We start from the raw sequence: 14476 nt of genomic DNA, 5'->3' as shown, positions 1-14476 counted from the left end.
ATATCTCACTGTGGTTTTTTTTTTTTTTTTTGAGACGGAGTCTCTCTCTGTCCCCCAGGCTGGAGTGCAGTGGCGCTATCTCAGCTCACTGCAAGCTCTGCCTCCCGGGTTCATGACATACTCCTGCCTCAGCCTCCCAAGTGGCTGGGACTACAGGCACCCGCCACCATGCCCGGCTAATTTTTTGTATTTTTAGTAGAGACGGGGTTTCATCGTGTTAGCCAGGATGGTCTCGATCTCCTGACCTCGTGATCTGCCCACCTCGGCCTCCCAAAGTGCTGGGATTACAGTCGTGAGCCACCGCGCCCGGCCTCACTGTGGTTTTAATTAGACTAAAACCCTGATGATTAGTCATGTTGAACATTTGAACTGAACAATACTTAACTTCCCTTTCAGCTCTTAGTGTCCAGTGAGCCTTGTTGAAGGAAGATTTCACAGCAACCCTATGTGAGGTTACAGGTGTAGTCTTTGAATAGGAGACTAAAATCATCTACTGTATGTGATAATTAAGTAGATATTCCTTTTGTGACCTGATTTAATTCCTTTGATGACTTGATTTAATGTTTTCAATCATAATAATACTCAATTTTCTTTAGACATCTACCAGGTTGTATATAAACAAGCAAATGCATTCTGTTTACACCTTCTACTTCCCATAGCTCTAGACCCCTCCATTGGCACCCCTCAAAATTACTAATGGAACGTTATTCTACAGAACCTCTTTAGAGGAACACAAACTTTCAGAAGGAAAAGAAAATAAGGAATATTTTGCAACATTACACAGAATAACCCAATCTAACAAACTGACACATTGCCAATAAAATATTGCCACTAAGCAATAAATAAGCACACTAAGTCTGTGGGTGATTGGAAGCCACAAGAACAATGTCAGCTATCTTGGGTCATTTCTAATTAACAGAAAAAGATTTTTATTAATTGAACCTCTGGCCATGTAAAATCTGATGAGTGGCTTTGAGGAGTAAGTCACATTCTGGGAAAGGTGGGGCTAATTGAGCCCTTTCAGCCCTATTCTTACAAATATAATGAACTTAGTGGAATTTAAAGATGACTTAGGACCTGTGAAATATCTGGTAATTAATAAGCATAATATAATTCCTTCCTAAATTTGCCCCACAGAGTACCATATAACTCAATAATTTCTAGAGATACTTAATAGTAAAAAATGGACTGACATTAATCACATTCAAATATTTATTGAAATAACATCCAGGAAGTCAATAACACTCTCTATTGTAGGTAGCATCCATTATTAATACAGTAAGTGTATTAACTGGTATTTGTTAATTATTCACATAGCAAATGATAAGAGTCCCACAAAAGCTGAAAGAGTTAAAGCAATTGTTTAATTTACGTAAAAGTAAGACTGGCCACAATGACAACCTAGTGATTTAGCATTCACTCATTGGCAAGAGAGCCAGTTGTCATTATTTCTAAAAGAACAAAATACATTAATTCTTATTTTATTTCACTTTCCAGGAACGTATTTATTGAATACGTGAGCATTAGATACTACTTTTGTGTTGACTTGCACTACCCTCCCGTGAGAATTTTCTTTTTAACCGGATTGTTCCTCTCTGACTACTGAAAACATTTTACCGTATCAAATCATTCACCATATTTACATACTATTCCCTCACCTGGAACTGTATCCTCAACCTTGTCACATTTAAAGGACCCAACCTTTAAACCTAGCTCCAATATTGCCACTATCCCCCTCCGAAACAAGGGGTGTCTGTTTGCCTTTTAACCTCGGGAGTTATTGTCTTCGTGATCCTCACTCGCCTCAGTTTCAAATGTGCCTCCAATAAGCACTAAGGAGCCTGTTTCACTTGACTCCATAACGTACATTGCCTGGACCCCCCACCTGACACTCCTTTTCATTCTCAATTTTCTTGCTATATATGGGGTCCTCTCTCCAAGCAGTTCATAAGCAGCTTGGAGATAGACACAGTGCCTTGCCTCTCTCGGCATCCTCCACAGTATGTAAGACAATGACTAACCATCCAGGCTCACAATGTAGATACTGGGAGGATGACTTAGAGAGGCAGCATCTTCTTTTTCCTCATTCACACTCAATTTGCAATGGATCACTAAATGCTACACAGACCACTTTGTATCTTTATATTCACTCTGCCATATCACTGGTTATTTTCAAATTATACGGGAGTTGGGAGGTGACATCAAGGAATCAGCTCTTTTGAGAAGTTTGGCTAGGAAAGAATGAATAAACCTAAGTTAATTGCTTAAAGAGAAGGCTGGATCAAGAAGGATTTTATGAGCAGGGCTTGGAGGGAAACATGAGAGTGTTTATAATAAGATGCAGAAAAGAGGACGGTGGAGCAAGAGAGATGGATAGGACACAAGTTAGGATTCTGATGGGTAAAGTATAGGAAAGAGCGAGAATGCAATCAGGTGGAACAGTTTATAAGCTTTTTTAAAAATACACATTCGTGTGCAGGGAAAAACTGGAGCACATCTAAATTTTCGAACAAAGCAGTTAGGTGGATGCCCATTTGAAACCTAATATGCACTGTGAAGACAGTAGATCGCCAGCATCATTGTGGGATATCCAGCATGTGTTGAGCGCTCACCATCTCCCAGGCACTGTACCAGTGCGAACTTACATATATTGTCTCATTCAATTACCGCCCTAGCAATTTAGCATGCTAACACCATGCAGTATTAAATGCAGCATAAAAAACTCCACTAGGAAAGCTTATCAAAAGGGTTAATTTGCTTTTTAACTCAGTTGTAGCAGAATGTCTTGGTGCCATTTTACAGGAATTGAAGAGATGTATTTACATAGTGACTGCAACCAGAATAACTCCCTCCAAGAAAGTTCCCATGAGGCGGTTACAGTGCTCTTCTGGAGTTGCAATAAAGCAAATGATTCAGTAAGTTCAATCCTTCCATTGTGTGATTAACAAAGACACAGAACATTATACAGATCACCAAACTGCAGCGTGCTCACAGCAAAGCACCACAGCCCCAGCCTGACAGCCCAGAGACCGATAGATACTGCTGTCCAGAAAAAAATACAGCCTTTCAGGTAAAAAAGCCTGGTTACAGCAGAGTCCAGAAACATGGTGTTGCTGCTTTTTTGTTTTGCTTTCTTTTGTTTGTTTACTATTTTGTCCTTTACTGTACAGGTAAACCAAGCACCATTTTCTAGCGTTTTTTTTTCTTAAGCAACATGTACATTTCTCAAATAACCCCATTATATTTTTCAATAATATCATTGAGAAATACTATCCACAAATATATGGATGACCTGGATACCTTTCACTCGTGTCAGCCATCATATTTGTATTCTGAATTCATAAATCAGAAAATATTTCATAATCATTGGGATGAGTTTATATGTGGAAATGCAACAAAGAACAGGTTTTTAAAAAAACCTATGGAATATTTCAGAGCATATGTACAGAAGGAAGTAGAAATAAAGGAAATTTAATTTTAAAAGACAGTCTAAAAGCAAGAAACCAGGCCTAGGATCCATAGTTGCTTCATCAAAATCGCTGCACACCTCTACATGAATGTCCATGCACATGCCCTTTATTCTCACAGAGTTATAAAGAATAAACCCGAAACTCAAGAGAAGAGTCTCGCCTCACACCTCAGACTACACTAATCCATGCACCAGTAGTCTTGAAACATAATGAAATTGATTGAGCAAGACAAAACACAGAGAATGAAATATTAGTCTCAACAATAACTATAGCATTCCAAAATCCCAAAGAAAAAAAATTACACTGTGATAGGACTGACAAAAAAAGAATATACATATATTTATTTGTTGCTTTAACTCATACAGTAGAAAGATTAAATTACATCTAGATTTTATTATTCTATTCAACACACATGGATTATTGAGGTACTCTACCTACCTCGTATCGATAAATAATATTAAATGAAGGAAGACTGATTCATGACCGGCATAAATTTTTTCAGTATTACTACTTTCCATGGACATTGCTGCTTTAGTGTTCTCTCTCTGATACCAACACACACACACCACAATCATAACCATAAACTAAATGACTACATACTCCAAATAGATGGCTGTTAGAAAATACTCACACTAATTGATAATGACATCATGCTGGTATGCACATTACAATGTAAATGAGGCTTCCAGACTCATTTATGTCTCTTTTATTCAAAGTTTAGTACTTATTGCTTTTCTTTCCATGGTTAAGAAGGTTCTTCTTAAGGCTGTGGGATTACTTATTCCTGCTGATTTTGCCCCTTGGAAATGGACCAAGAGTACCAATTTTTAACTGTATTTTAAAACAGATGCTTACCAGCAATGAAGCAGAATTGAAATGTATAATGGAAACCACATTACTGGAAGAAAACATGTAAAGAGAAAACTGATTAACAGATTTATGCAGGCAGCCATTTGCTTTATTAAAAATTGAATTATTCTTTGCATCAAAATACAATATCACTGTTTCCATGCATTCGTCTGAGTGTGTACGAAGAGAAAGCATCCAAATGAATATCTTTTATTACAGATCGATTTTGAAAGGTGGCTTAAAATCCATCTCACACACATCTGTAAGCTTAAGTGACTTCTCAGGGTCATATGAAAGATCTAGGAATAAAAAGCATAACTCTGAACTTCCCCTGAAGTGTTTGTAAAACTTGGCCAGATTTAGCAAAACCTGGAAAGAAAACAATGCTTGATATCATGCCCAACTTTTCTTTGGCTCATATCTGTAATGATTCACAGCAAGACCACATGGTTTCCCTATGTCTCAACTCCTTCCTTTTCTACAAATTCATGTTTCGAGAAGCCTCCATTATTCTCTTCAACACTATAGAGTATGGAGGAAAATTAGAGAAATGCCAAGTTACGATCTTGACAGAGATGTAGGAATCTTTTCTTCTTTTTCTTTGTAAGTAAACTTGAACAAAGCTAATCAGTCACATCATTTGGTAGTAAATACTTAAGTACAAGAAGGCTTATGTTCACTGCATTTAACCCACTTATAAGAACATTCCTCTATGTTTAAAATAATTGCACATTACACATGTAAATCATAACAAGTAACTCATTACCTAGACATTGTTCACTTATTACACTGCTCATGATGGAGGGAGGAAACTGCATGTGTTTTCATTCTCAAAGAACTGAGTAAGTTTTTTTTTTTTAATGTAGTATATGCTCTACCAAAGTGAAGGAGGAGAAAACACTTCATTACTGAAAGTAAATTACTGAGATGTAAAACTGGGATCGGAAATGATGGAAACATTAAGAGAAGTAGACTGTGATGATCTCACCAAGTGATATCACTGTAGCCATTTTTCAGTGCAGTAGTAATTTGGCAGAGGAATGGTCTGACAGTAGCTCTACATTTTGCTTAGCTGAGAGCTTGCCTTGTAGCATAATACATCATGGAATTGAAAGCATTCAGCTTTGTTTTGCAATTCACAGTTCAGCCCAGGTGGGCCACTATTACACAATAACCGTGCAGCTGTTAGTATCATTGCCTAAATTGCCCTTCCTTTTTAAAATTTACAGTATAATCTGCTCAACCAATAGATACTAATGTCCAAAAACTCAGCTCTTATTTACCATTTACTCCCTGTAAAGGTCCAAAATAACTAACAAATCATTCTCAAAGGAATTCCAATTATGCTGCTTGTTCCCTTAAAGAGTATAAAGGAGTAAAATGTCAGCATTGTGTGTAAGAAATAAAGTGCTCACAACACCTGCTAACAATACATACTGTATAAAGCACTTAGCCTGTAATGCGTTTCTGGAAATCATTTCAGAAATTTACAAACATAATTTTTGGCCTATCTTCCCACCATTGTAAAGACCCTACCATATGCTACAATTTTCATCTGAATTGCCTGATTCTTTATTCTTGATGTTAATATGGTGGGGGGAGCCTACAGATACATAGATTTTTCTCAGACTTAATGCTCATAAAAATTAATAGCTTCTGTTGAAACTTTCTGATCCCAATGAAATTGTTCATTTATTTCAGTGATAGTGTTTGTCTTCCTCCAAAAGCTGTTGAGCACATCCAAAGAGCTTTGTTCAGTCTGACAAATGATAAGTAGAACATGTGTTTACTCATTTGTTTTCAAGCCTTTGAAAACATATTTTTTTTTTTCTGGTTCTAAGGGCTTTCAAAGAGAACGATAAATTAAACAAATAAGTGGGCTGAGAACAGAAAGGTCAAACCTAGGTATAATCTATGATTTGTCAATAGATAGTAACTAAAATCACACAGAATGACATCTTTATATTTTACAGATGAGACTGACTACATGCTAAAGAGGCCCTTACCTAATATTTTCACTCCTAACCAGTTCTTTTGGCAACTTTTATAGGATTTTCTTTTTAATCAGGGAAGCATTTTCCTCATCAAATATCTGCCATATCATGTTTAAAATTAGTTCAGAAACAAGCAAATTTCCTCATCCTATTGCCCCATGTAAGCATCTCTCTTTGTTGTTCACACTGTCTATGTGAGCTTAAGACCAATTCTGTGACTGAAGTGATGTTTCCCTCTGACATGGATATTTCTACATGACAATATTTGACTAACAAGTATATGAATATACCTGACACAGCTTTAGGACTCTAATCTCTATGAACAGTTTCTCAGTATGTGTTATTAAAAAATTATCTGATCCTGATTCTGTTGTTTTCTGCTTCTCTGAAATAGCTCTCATTCATTAATTATTTATTTGATTTATAGAAAATGTGTTCACTGCCCAAGGACTTCTGGGCTTTTGCATAAAATTTAAACTAAATCTGGCAGCTAAAATCCCTCTTAAACTATAATGAAATTACCAAGTTAATGGAGCGGTGTAATCAAACCAAAGTTAATAAATATGGTGTGGCCTTAATAGATGCCATAAGAACAAATGTCAACAGATATTGACAATTTGCCATGTGAATGCATGACATTTATTATGTTTATACTCATGTTGTCATGCATTTACTATTTTTATGGTCCAGTTATACCCAGTGTATTGGAACCACAGCATTGGGCCTTGCAGAAATTAAAGAAATAAACAATTTCCACTTTCCAAAAGTAAGTTATCCAGGATTTTTTAAAATAGCACACATTATAAAGTTCACCAGAGGAGTTAGTCCATCAATATGCACACACTCCCACTAACACACACTGTGAAAAATGCGCCTTTAAAGCTCAGTAGAAACACACGAGTCTAGAAGTGAGGTTTTTAGTTGGAAATACACTAAATGGTGGTTGTTGCACCTCTTTGTATCTTTTATGCTTCAATGGGGAAAATACTTAAACTCACAGGAGTCTGTTTTTGGCATGCAGGCACATAATCCTTTGGAGCACCCACGGTTCTTGCCTTCTTCGAGAAGCTCCTTATAAACATCTGCTTGCATAGCACAGACTATATTTCAAATTCTGAACTCAAGAATGAAAGCGCTCCCAAAACTGATTGCAGAGCACAGAGAGACATCCCTTTTACTGAAATGTGTTTTACCAAGTTCTGCTCTGATCCCTAAATTAGATGAAAAGAGATGGCAAACACACACACACGACTGGCTACATCACCTTTTAGATCTTATTATTCTTAAGTTTCTTGTTTATGTGTTCAAAGAAACAGTAATAAACTGCCAGAAAACCTATGTGTTTTTTACTGGGATAAAAAAATAAGAAATCACTTTATTGATTTACTATTTTCATTAACAACACTGAAATGCTTTTAGCTTTCTCATACAAACATTGTTGGTGAGAAGGCCAAAGCTTTGAAAACCAGGACTTGGGCAGTGGAAACACAACATTTTTCAAGGGAAAATATAACAAATTCTTTATGAGGAATTACAATTAATAAGTTGCTCCAGGAGGTTTGAGCACAATGGTTTCTGGGTAATTGAACTGGTAAAAAAAATTTTCCTTTTTCTTTTTAAAGAAGTGTAGTAGATAATTGTTGAAATGGGAGGAATAGCTATACAGAAGTTCATTATACTACTCTCTCTATTCTTGTGTAAGTTTGTAAATTTCTCTTAAGAAGTAAAAAATAACATTGCACATATATTGTAGAAAACTTGCAAAGTACAAATAAACAAGAAAAAAATCACCCAAAGACATTTAATATTTTAGACATTCCTCTAGTTCTTCCATTAAACAAATATATATTATAATTATTCAGATAGATACACAAATGAGTATCATGTTGTATATATCTTACTTTGTAATGTATTCTCTTAATTTATCATTAACAACTTCTAAAACGTGATACTTTGTAACCATCTAAAATTTCATTTTATGAGTCTGACTTGATTTACTTTATCATTACCCCATTACTGGACATTACCTTATTTCTCCCTTTTCCCCTACAATTATAAACAATGTTAGACTAAAAATTATACGTGTATTTGCAGACATTTATGATTATGTCCTTAAGACACATTTCTAGCAATATAATTTCCAAGTCAAGGAGTATGCAAAAATTTATGCATATTGTCAAGGAGTATGCATAAATTTTTATGCATATTGTCATATGAACATCCAGAAATATTACAAATGCACATGCCCACAAAAAGTGCATGAGACTGTCCTGCCCCCATGCTTGCTACTGTTGAAGGGCAAGAGGAGCTATGATTGTTTTAGCTTGCATTTCTTTCAACATTCGTGAAGTTGAACACTTTTCATGTTTTTCTTTTCATTATTTTTTTCTTTTGAGATACACTCACTTACCTTCTTATTTATTTTTCTATGGGGGTGGGAGATTTGTCTTTTTCTTATTACCTCATACTTATTTCAATAATTCCACTAATGCAATATAAAAATTGGTTAAATTTTTATGCCTTAATTGCCCCATATCAAGACATGATTTCCAGACAGGTGCAGTGACTTATCCCTATAATCCCAGCACTTTGGGAAGCCAAAGAAGGAAGATCACTTGAGGCCAGAAGTTCGAGACCAGCATTGTCAACATAGTAAGACCCTGTCTCCACAAAATACTTAAAAATTAGCCAAGTGTGGTGGCATGTGCCTGTAGTCCCTGCTACTTGGGATGCTGAGGCAGGAGGATCACTTGAGCCCAGGTGTTCAAGGCTTCAGTGAGTCATGATCATGCCACTGTCCTTCAGCCTGAGCAACACAGCAAGACCCTGTCTCAATTAAAAAAATAAAAAGACATGATTTCCATACAAGTGAAACCATGCTCAATATATTAATTGGCCACTGAAGACAATTCTCTCTAGTGGCCAAAGTAATAATTATGGAAATAATATTATGAATGCTCATCCCTTGTATCACTGACAAAAAACAACTACTTTCCACCTATGTAAGTAAGTGGACTTTTTACAATTTTTAATTTGTATGGGTACATGGCAGGCGTATGTATTTATGGGTTACATGAGATATCTTGATACAGGCATACAATGTGTAATAATCACATCTAGGTAAATGGAATATCCATCACCTCAAGCATTTATCATTTCTTTGTGCGAAAAACATTCCAATTGCATTCCTTTAGTTATTCTAAAATGCACTGTAAATTACTGTTGACTGTAATCACCCTATTGTGCTATCAAATACTGTATCTTATGTAATCTATTTAACTATATTTTTGCACCCAATTACAATCCTCACTTTCCCCCTCCCCGCTGTTCCCCACCCTTCCCAGCCTCTGGTAATTATCATTCCACTCTGTATCTCCATGAGTTCAATTGTTTTAATTTTTAAACTCCCACAAATGAGTGAGAACATGTGAAGTCTGTCTTTCTGTGCCTGGTTTATTTCACTTAACATAATGACCTCCAGTTCCATCCATGTTGTTACAAATGATGGAATTTCATTCTTTTTATGGCAGAACAATGTTCCATTACGTGTATATACCACATCTTCTTTATACATTCATCTGTTAATGGACACTTAGGTTGCTTCCAATCTTGGCTATTGTGAACAGTGCTGCAATAAACATGGGAGGGCAGATATCTCTTTGATATATTAATTTCCTTTCTTTTTGGGTATATACCTAGCAATGGGATTGCTGGATCATATGGTAGTTCTATTTTTAGTTTTCTGAGGAGCCTACATACTGTTCTCCATGGTGGTTATACTAATTTACATTCCCACCAACAGTGTAAAGGGTTCCCTTTTCTCGACATTCTTACCAGCATTTGTTATTGTCTGTCTTTTGGATAAAAGCCTTTCTAACTAGAATATGATGACAGCTCATTGTAGTTTTGATTTGCATTTCTCTGACAATCAATGATGTTGAGCATTTTTTATATACCTGTAGCCATTTGTATGTCTTCTTTTGAGAAATGTCTACTCAGAACTTTTTTCTTTTTTTTCTTTTTTTTTTTTTTTTGAGACACAGTCTCACTCTGTCACCCAGGCTGGAGTGCAGTGGCATGATCTCAGCTCACTGCAAGCTCTGCCTCCTGGGTTCATGCCATTCTCCTGCCTCAGCCTCCCAAGTAGCTGGGACTACAGGCGCTTGCCACCACACCCGGCTTTTTTTTTTTTTTTTTTTTTGTACTTTTAGTAGAGACAGGTTTCACCGTGTTACCCAGGATGGTCTCCATCTCCTGACCTCGTGATCCACCCATCTTGGCCTCCCAAAGTGCTGGGATTACAGGCATGAGCCACCACACCCAGCTGAACTTTTGTCCATTTTTAAGTTGGATTATTAGATTTTTTTTCCTCTTAAGTTAATTGAGCTCCTTATATATCCTGGTTATTAAACCCTTGTCAGATGGACAATTTGCAAATATTTTCCCCATTCTGTGGGTTGAGTCTTCACGTTGTTGATTGTTTCCTTTGCTTGCAGAAGCTTTTTAACCGGATGTGATCCCATTTGTCTACTTTGGATGTCTATGCTTGTGGGGTATTACTCAAGAAATCTTTGCCTAGACCAATGTCCTGGAGAGCTTCCCTAATGTTTTATTTTAGTAGTTTCATAGTTTGAGGTCTTAGGCTTAAGTATTTAATACATTTTGATTTGATTTTTGTATACGGTGAGAGATGGGGGTCTAGTTTCATTCTTCTGCAAATGGATACTCAGTTTTCTCCAGTACCATTTCTTGAAGAGACTGTCCTTTCCCCGTGTGTTCTTGGCATCTTTGTTGAAATGAGTTCACTGTAGATGTATGGATTTATTTCTGGGTTCTCTATTCTGTTCCATTTGTCCATGTGTCTATTTTTATGTCAGTAGCATGCTGTTTTGGTTACTACAGCTCTGTATTTGAAGTCAGGTAATGTGATTCCCCCAGTTTTGTTCCTTTTGTTCAGGATGGCTGTGGCTATTCTGGGTCTTCTGAGATTTCATATAAATTTTAGAATTATTATTTCTATTTCTGTGAAGAATGTGATTGGTGTTTTGACAGGGATTGCATTGAATCTGTAGATTGCTTTGGGTAGTATGGACATTCTAACAATATTGATTCTTTGAATCTATGAACATGGGATATCTTTTCCTTTGTGTCCTTTTCAATTTCTTGCATCAATGTTTTATAGTTTTCATTATACAAAACTTTCATTTCTTTGGTTACTTTTATGCCTAGGCATCTTGTTTTATTTGTACCTATCGCAAATGGGATTACTTTCTTGATTTCTTTTTCAGTTTGTTCCCTGTTGGCATATAGAAATACCACTGATTTTTCTATGTTGATTTTGTATCCTGCAACTTTACTGAATTTTTTCATCAGCTCTAATACTCTTTTGATGGAAAGTTAGGTTTTTCTAAATATAAGATCATATCGTGCAAACAAGGATAATTTGACTTCTTCCTTTCCAACTTGTGTGCCCTGTATTTCTTTCTCTTGTTGCTGTAGTTAGGATTCACATTCTATGCTGAATAACAATAGTGAACATGGGCTTCTTTTTCTTGTTCCAGATCTTAGAGAAAATGCTCTCGGTTTTTCTCAGTTTTCAGTATGATGCTAGCTGTGGGTCTGTCATATATGGCTTTCATGGTCTGGTGGTATGTTTCTTTTATACCCAGTTTTTTAAGGGTTTTTATCATGAAGGGATGTTGAATTTTATCCCATCCTTTTTCATATGATCAGTTGAAATGATCATATGGTTTTTGTCCTTCATTCTTTTGATATGATGTATCTTATTGATTTGTATATGTTGAACCATCTTTGCATCCCTGGGGTAAATCCAACTTGGTCATGATTAATTATCTTTTTAATATGTTGTTGAATTTGGTTTGCTAGTATTTTGTTGAGGATTTTGCATCAATGTTCATCAGGAATGTTGGCCTGTAGTTTTCTTTTTTTGATGTCATTGTCTGGCTTTGGTATCAGGGTAATACTGGCCTCATAGAATGAGTTTGGAAGAGTTCCCTCCTCCTCTGTTTTTTGGAATAGTTTCATTAGTATCTGTATTAGTTCTTTGAATGTTTGGTCATATTCAGCAGTTAAGTCATCGGGTCTCAGGCTTTTTTTGCTGGTAGACTTTTTATTACAGTTTCAATCTAATTACTTGTTACTGGTCTTCAGGTTTTGGGTTTCTTCGTGGTTTAATCTTGATAGATTGCACGTGTCTAGGAATTTATTCATTTCTTCTAGGTTTTCCAACTTATTGGCATATACTGGCTCATAGTAGGCTCTAAAGATCCTTTGAATTTCTGTGGTATCAATTGTAATGTCTCCTTTGTCATCTCTGGTTTTATTTATTTGGGTCTTCCCTATTTTTTCTTAGTCTGGCTAAAGATTTGTCAATTTTTTTATCTATTAAAAAAACCAACTTTTGTTTGTTCATGATTTTTATTTTTTCTTTGTTTCAATTTCATTTATTTCTGCTCTAATATTTGCTATTTCTTTTCTTCTGGTAATTTTATTATGGTTTGTTCTTGCTTTTCTAGTTCTTTAAGATGCATAGCGGGTTGTTTATTTGAAGTTTTTCTCCTTTTTTGATGTAGGTGCTTACTACTATAACTTTCCTTTTAGTACTGCTTTTCCTATATTCCGTAAGTTTTGGTATGTTGTGTTTTCATTTTCATTTGTTTCAAGAAATGTTTACATTTTCTTCTTAATTTCTTCATTTGCCCACTAGTCATCAGGAAGCATATTGTTTAATTTACATGTGTTTGTATAGTTTCCAAAATTCCTCTTGTAATTTATTTCCAGTTTTATGGATTTCTCTCCACTGTAGTCAGAGAAGATCCTTAATATAATTTCAACGTTTCTGAAATTTTTAAGACTTGTTTTGTGGCCTAACATATGAGCTAACCCCGAGAATGACTCGTGTTCTGAGGAGAATAATATGTAGTCTGCAGCCATCAAATGAAATGTCCTGTCAAAATGTATTAGGTCCACTTGGTCTATAGTGCAGATTAAGTCCAGTGTTTCTTTGTTGATTTTGTGTCTGGATGATCTGTTCAATGCTGAAAGTGGATGTTGAGGCCTCCAGCTATTATTGTATTGGGGTCTATACAATCATCTGTCCTTTAGTTCTAACATTTGCTTTATACTTCTGGGTGCTCCAGTGTTGGGTGCATATATATTTACAACTATTATACTCTTTTGACAAATTGATCCCTTAACTCATTATATAATGACCTTATTTGTCTCTTGTTATATTTTTTTGTCTTGAAATCCATTTTGTCTGACATAAGTATAGCAATTCCTGCTGTTTTTTGGTTTCCATTTGCATGGAACATCTTTTTCCATCCCTTTATTTTCAGTATATTTGTATCTTTATAGATGAAGTATATTTTTTGCAAGAACAGATCATTGGGTCTTTCTTTTTTTTTAATCCATTCAACAACTCTACATTTTTTGATTGGAGAATTTAGTCCATTTACATTCAATGTTGTTATTGATAAATAATGACTTATTCTTGCCATTTTATTTGTTTTCTGGTTGTTCTGTGGTCTTCTCTTTCTTCATTCTTTCTTTCTTGTCTTCCTTTTTGTGAAGGTGATTTTCTCGGGTTGTATGTTTTAATTTCTTGCTTTTTATTTCTTGTGTATCTGTTCTAGGGTTTTTGATTTGAGGTTACCAGGAGGCTTGCAAATAACATCTTGTAACCTATTATTTTAAACTTATGACAACTTAACACTGATTGAAAAAAAAAATGAGAAACTAACAAGCAAGCAAAGAAAACTAATAAAAACTCTACAGAAAGACCTTAGTTGTAGGTGTGCAAGTGAATGGAAGGACAGGGTCTGTGTACATAGCAGAGGCAATCTTAAACTCAAGTGAATTTTCCTTTACCCCCACCATTCCAGCAATTATCCCTATCCAAGTTTAGTCATCTATCTGAGAAATGAAATTGTGAAGGTTTTCATATTATTTTACTTCCTTTAATGGTACAATTATACAGATTAAAATCGGTGAGAGAAAACAATTTTTTCTTTTTCTTTTTTTTTTTTTTTTTTTTTTTTGAGATGGAGTTTCACTCTTGTTGCCCAGGCTGGAGTGCAATGGGCAATCTCGGCTCACCGCAACCTCCAACTCCCAGGTTCAAGTGATTCTCCTGCCTCAGCC

Source organism: Gorilla gorilla, chromosome 8, assembly GCF_029281585.2.
Source record: "Gorilla gorilla gorilla isolate KB3781 chromosome 8, NHGRI_mGorGor1-v2.1_pri, whole genome shotgun sequence".
Classification (NCBI taxonomy): Eukaryota; Metazoa; Chordata; class Mammalia; order Primates; family Hominidae; genus Gorilla; species Gorilla gorilla.
The sequence above is the reverse complement of the archived record's forward strand: the minus strand, read 5'-3'. Positions refer to the sequence as shown.